This window comes from Python bivittatus, unplaced genomic scaffold, assembly GCF_059951505.1.
Source record: "Python bivittatus isolate LINGU-HERP-01145 unplaced genomic scaffold, Pbiv_v1 ctg000070_np1212, whole genome shotgun sequence".
Lineage (NCBI taxonomy): Eukaryota > Metazoa > Chordata > Lepidosauria > Squamata > Pythonidae > Python > Python bivittatus.
Window position 1 is genome coordinate 55,206,270 of NW_028277034.1, and position 6,000 is coordinate 55,212,269.

Below are 6,000 nucleotides of genomic sequence, written 5' to 3' on the forward strand. Positions count from 1 at the left end.
AAGGTTGAGAAACACTGATCTACAGTGTCAAATGGATGGATGGGGAATTCTGGGAACTGAAGTCCACACATCTTAAAGTGGCCAAGGCTGAGAAACACCACCTTAAGCAAAGGATACGTCCAAGTATGTCCAGGTAAAGACCTACCTGAATCCACTCACCTGCCCAATTTTCCTAGGACTCAGCCTTATTCTAAGTGCCAACAGAATCACATCACCTGGTTTCGGTTCCTCTCCTTGGAAGCTGCCCCCACCCTATCCTACTGAGTAAAATCTGTCTTCCAAAAGCTGGGGAAGAGGGAAGACCAGACCCACCGTGGAGCCCCAAGGAATCCCCCTGCAAATATAATCTAAGATTAAGTTTCCTAATAAGTTGAGGGAGCCACGTTCAGTCCCACGAGATAAAATATCTGCTTTGTTTTGTGTTCAGCCTTAATAGACCTCTGCTGATTTATCTCTGTTGGATATTTTCATCAATGAACTCAACCGGAAACTGGTTTGTTTTCCACAGCCTGGAAGTGACCCACATGTTATCCCAAACGTTGCACGCACAGACTTATCTAGTTTTTCAAGAATTAAAAGGAAACTTCTGGAAAAGAGCCCCAGCCTTTTCTAGAGATGCAACCTTTAGGTCTGGATTCTTTTGTGTTCAAGCAGGGGTTTACTCACTGTTGAAAACCCCATAAGTAGAGGTATTGCTTTTACCCTCAGGACAGTTGAACAAGGGGGTGTGGCAGAGTGCCTGGCTTTGCAAGCAATGCAGACACACACCCTCTCCCAGCCCTGATCCCCGATTGTCACACGCTGCCCCAAAGAAAAGTTTTACTCATTCCTGGCTGCAAGAGTGAGGGGTGTGCTCTGCAATCAGGAGGAGAAAGTTTTAGCAACCAAGGGTCAATCCCCTTTGAAAGCATTCACCAAAGCACATCCATTTGTCTCATGAAATACGAAAAGATACAGTAAACCAAGGTTTCTCAACCTTGGCTACTTTAAGACGTGTGGACTTCAACTCCCAGAATTCTTAGCTGGCTGGGGAATTCTGGGAGTTGAAGTCCACATGTCTTAAAGTGGGCAAGGTTGAGAAACCCTGCAGTAAACTATTTAATTATTATTACATTATTTTTACTTATTACATTTATATACCACCCAACTCCCAGCGACTCTGGGCGGTTCCCATGTTGTACAATTTTGTACAATTTCTGAGCTGTGTCTGACAATTTGATATATACTGTAATCTCTGATCAGGATGCTACATCTTCCACCTTCACAAGCCGAGAACAGATATCCTATCGTCTTCTCCTGCTGTGCAAACTCCAACCCCGCCGTTTCACAAAAGTTTTCATCCCTACAAAAGAGGCCTCCGTTTTTCCGCCTTATTCTCTGCATGCTTGAGAATTCCTTTCAAATTTCTCTTGGTGGTGTTTTTGAACTACCATTATTGTTGGAGGTGGAAGAAAGGACAATGGCTGATATTGTTTTCTCGGATAGTTCCCTTAGAAGCCTCCCAATCTGAGAAAAAGAATCCGATGGGAAGCGATCCATCCGAGCGTTTTCCCCTGGGAACATCGCACGTAATAAATGAAAGACGAGATGTTCCTCTGTGCCTCTTGGCCATCTGATCATTCAGTTAAGTGCTACAAACCCACAAATACCATTTCAATATTCTCTTCTCCTTTGGAAAGAAGTTGAAAATTACGCTTCCCCCCCCCATTCAATTGCATGAGAAATGGCAGGGAAAATAAACTCAGAAAAATTGAGGGCCCAACGTTTTCGTCCAGCGCACGCCAGGGACTGACCACAAGCATCTTTGCCGCCTCCAGGTCCCAAAAGAGGCCACTCCGGAAGCAGCCATCCGACCAACCACCCAGACCGACCGCTATTCAAACTGACCATGGTCATTTGGACAGGAGCTAAATAAAGACAGCCCCTTCCCGTCCTGGCTCCCTCCCCACCTCCCCGAGATCAGTATCCAGGAGAGAAAGAAACAGAATCCAAGGCCTTCTCCAGACACGGATAGACCCGGCGCTATTCCGTGCACGAGAAAGCATTCCGTGCATGCTCAGAGTCTTTGCTAAAACAAACCACACGGGTCCTGCTTGCAGGGACAACGTGGCCCTTTCACTCCACAGCTGTCCTGTGGATCCGCTGCCGCTGCGCTCCAGATGCACCACGCGGGAATTTCTGGGAGCAGCTTGGCTGTAAGAGAGATTTGCCCTCCCTCGCAATGCCTGAAAAGTCGAAGCCGTTCCTGGAATGGCCCGGTGCAATTTAGTCGCGGGTGCATTCACCCAGCTCTGTGTGAGTGTGTGCTTGGTATGTGCCCCTGCCCATGTGTTTACATCATGCCCAGCCAGCGTGAAAATAAACACAAGTGCCCGTGAAAATAAACCCAAGTGCCCAGTACCCAGATCGTTCCCTCGCTTTTTCCTGATGCAGCACTGCAGATATTGGTTCCTCTCACTCTTCTAGAAAAAGCTGGCACTCGCACACGCAGACACACACCAAAACAGCTGGATTAAGATGCCAAGCTGCAGGAAATATGCCTGTCTGGAGTCCCAGGCCCCCAAGTGGATCCCTGAGGCCACCCCACAAGATGACGGGGGTGGGGGGAGATTCAGCAGGATGATCCCTTTATCTCCCCCCTCCTCCTCCTGGACAGTCAGAAAAATTTATGCCTCTCCTGACATTAGTGCAAGCAAATGTAACTGCTCCAGCAAGAATTCAGGAAGGATGATCTGGAAGAGATATAGTATCTCTCTCTCTCTCTCTCTCTCTCACACACACACACACACAAAATTTTAAGAAATATGGGCAGTAGCCAAAAGGGGAAGGTTAGGGTTATGCAGACCAGATTTTCACACCCACCCCCGGCATCCGCCAGGTCTAAGAAACAGGGCCAATTTCCCAGAGAAGCCAGAGGGGAACAAGAGCTGCCTTTTAAAACGTTCTCCCATAAAAAAAATAAAATTAAAACCCAGATATCTGATGAGCAGGAGAGACCAATCTGCAGCAAAAGGAGATCGGGGTATGTATCAGGTGTTTGCAGGGGGACAGGATCCGGGGCAGGCAGGGAAGTCAAAGACTTGCAAAAAAGGGATACTTTTTAAATAGCCTCTTGAAAAATAAACTCGAGTCCCTCTTTGCCACAACGACCGACCGCGCGCCTCGCTTCACTTTCCGTCCTAATACGCTTTTCGTCCTAATACAGATTTGCAGGAATTATGATGAAAATTCTCCTGCTCTCCCTGCGCCCCCCTTCTGCATCATTACTCAGCCCCAAAAGGAGAGCGGGTGGCGTGATCAGCCAGCTCCCCACGGAAGCCGATGACATAATCGGCAGGCGCCCCCCCCGCCCCCTCCAAAATCTCCCCTGGGGCCCTGGATGGCACCCTCCTTATGACATCATTACCAATTTTTTTTAAAGAAGTCCAAACTACCGAACCTCTTCCCCCCCACCCCATGCACCCACAACACCCGACACACATACCCAACGCCTTATCAGTGGGAGCTGGGTTCGTGTAGACGCGTACACACACACACACACACACCAGATGTAACGCTGCACAAGGATGCGTGCGTGTGGAGCAGGTCAGGCACCGTGTGCGATTCAGTCCGAAAAGCGCCCCGCAACTCGCCCCTCCGACCCGACCGGGCAAAGGGAACCGCGAGGCGAAGATGGCACGCCGGGCATTCGCTTCGCCCCCCGCCCCGACGAGCATCCTCCGCCGTGCGGCATATTCTCCCCGGTGGGTGTGCTTTACACGCACGTCCACACACGCGCACTCACAGCCCAGCCGCGGACCCCTGGCGCAGGAATCCGGGCCGCCGCCGCCACACGCCCCCCCCGCGGCCCGAGGAGCCCCCGCCCCGCGCGCTGCCCTTACCCTCCGCGGGCGGCTGCCCGGGTCCGGCCGCGCTCCCGGGGAGGGGCGGCAGGCGCGGGCTGCGCAGGGGTCGCCCCGAGCCAGCGCCAGCGCCAGCGCCAGGCGGGGCAGGGCAGGGCAGGGCAGGCGACGGCGCCCCCGGCCCGGGAATCGGAGCGCTGCGGGCGGGCAGCGCCGCGCCGGGCTTCGGCAGTAGGAGGGCGAGCCGCGCGGCGGGCGAGCTCGCATCGCAGCCCGAGTCAGCCGTCCACACGCGCGCGCTCGCCGACACGCATCTTGCTCCCTTTTCTTGCGGCAAACGGCGGCCACGCCCCCCGGCCACGGCCGCAACCCCAGCCTATCGGCGGGCGGGATGCAGGAGGAGGGTGGATCGCCGGCCTTGTAACTCTTCTCTCCCCGCAGAGCTCTGCCCCGGGGCGGCGGGCGGGCGAGCGAGCGAGCGAGCGAGCGAGCGGGGCCGGCCCGTTCCCACGTGCACGGGGCGCGGGGGGCCGGGAGGGGGCGTAGCGCGGGAATGCGGAGGAGCAGCTATAACGTGGTTGGCTGGTGGGTGGCGCAGTGCGCTGTGCGAACCCCGGCAGTCGGGCGATCTCGCCGTGCCTGGACCGAGAGGCGGCGGGTCGTGTGAAGGCGCCTCCGTTCCCGCTTGCATGTGCCTCGGCTTGGCTGAGCGGGGCGGGCAAGCGCAGCCGGCCCTGCACGTGTGCAAGTAGGGATAGCTGCACGTGTGCCTGTGTGTTTGCATACACACACACACACTCTCACCCACCTATACTTAGACACAGAGGCTCGTCGAGTGCAAATGCAGCGGAACGGGCCGGAGCCGCCTCCTTCAGGGCTTGGCTGGGATAAGGTTTGGTCTTGACCTCGCAGGGCTGTTGTCCGGCTGGCCCCCTTCTAACTGAAAGCCTGCCGGGCTTTACAGATTACAACCAGGCCCTCGAATTGCACCGGCGCAGCTCCCGCAGCAGAGGTGGGCGGGGCAGTGCCCGGACCAGCCGAAGTTTCCACCTAGTCTTCAAGGGCAGCCCCACGTAGAGTGAATTGCAGCAATCAAGACGGACAAGGGCTGGAACCAGCCTTCAGTGCCTCCTGCCCCAGGCAAAGGCGTGGCTGGTCCAAAGCTGTGCAAAAGTCCTCCGGGCTGCCGTCTTCCGCCTGCTGGGCGGCTCCGAGCCAACCTTGGCTAACGCCATCAATGGCCAAAGATGGTGCCATCCTGGAATCGGCTGGCCTGGGAATCCGCAGCCCCTCCGTCTTGCCTGGGTTGCGTTTGGGCCTGTTGTGCCCCGTCCCAGCCCTGCCAGCCTCCAGGCACCAGGTCATGATTCTTGCCCCGTCTCCCGTCAGGTCCGGGGGGGAGCTGGGGGTCCCCTTCCTGCCGACAGGGTTCCGAATGTCACAAGCTTGCGGGACGATGCGTGGGGCGAGGCCCCCATTCTCATCCTTGCACCCCCTTGGTTGCCACGCCTTCACCAGCTTTTTCCATCTCCCACGAATATTATGCTGCTATAGAGACAGGGCTTAAATAAACTCCAACTTGTTAAGCACGCCTAGTGAACGTAATTATACAACTGCATTCTAACAGTACATCAGTCTTTTCTCACTGGGGTGGGGACAGTTGCAACAATTCTCATTTAGTAAGGTAAGAGGTACGTGGAGTCACGTTCCTGAAGATACAGGATTGGAAATCATCATCATCATCATCGCATTGACCAAATTTCCATCTGTCAATTACGAAAGGCCACCCTGCTTGGATCCCCATATATACCACACTGATGCATTGCGACATCCTAAGTTTTGGGGAAGAACTCGATGCAAATGAAGGCCGACACCAGCTAAGGAAATGGCAGCTGCGATCACGTTATGAGAAGGAGGAGGAGGAAGAAGCAGCAGCAGCAGCAGCACCTTAGATGCAGTCCCAAAACATCTGGAACACCACTTGATCTTCAGCATTGACAACATCAGTCAACTGCAAAAGGCAGCTTGACTTGGAACAGCTTCCATCCTGCGACAAATACCTTTAACACCATCAAACAACATCTGCCTATCCCAGGTCCTTGGGAAGGATTCGAGAGGTGGAGAAAAATGCCAGATCCAGTCTAAACATCTGTCTGGC

General features: G+C 54.4%; 1 protein-coding gene across 1 annotated transcript in view; it reads right to left on the reverse strand.

The window, feature by feature from the left end:
- LZTS3 (leucine zipper tumor suppressor family member 3) overlaps positions 1 to 4,155 on the reverse strand; it is a 52,785-nt gene extending 48,630 nt beyond the window's left edge. The window contains exon 1 of the mRNA XM_088133204.1: positions 3,882 to 4,155. The gene's annotated coding sequence lies outside the window, so the exon portion shown is untranslated. The remainder of the gene's footprint in view (positions 1 to 3,881) is intronic.
- Positions 4,156 to 6,000: the final 1,845 nt, after the last annotated feature.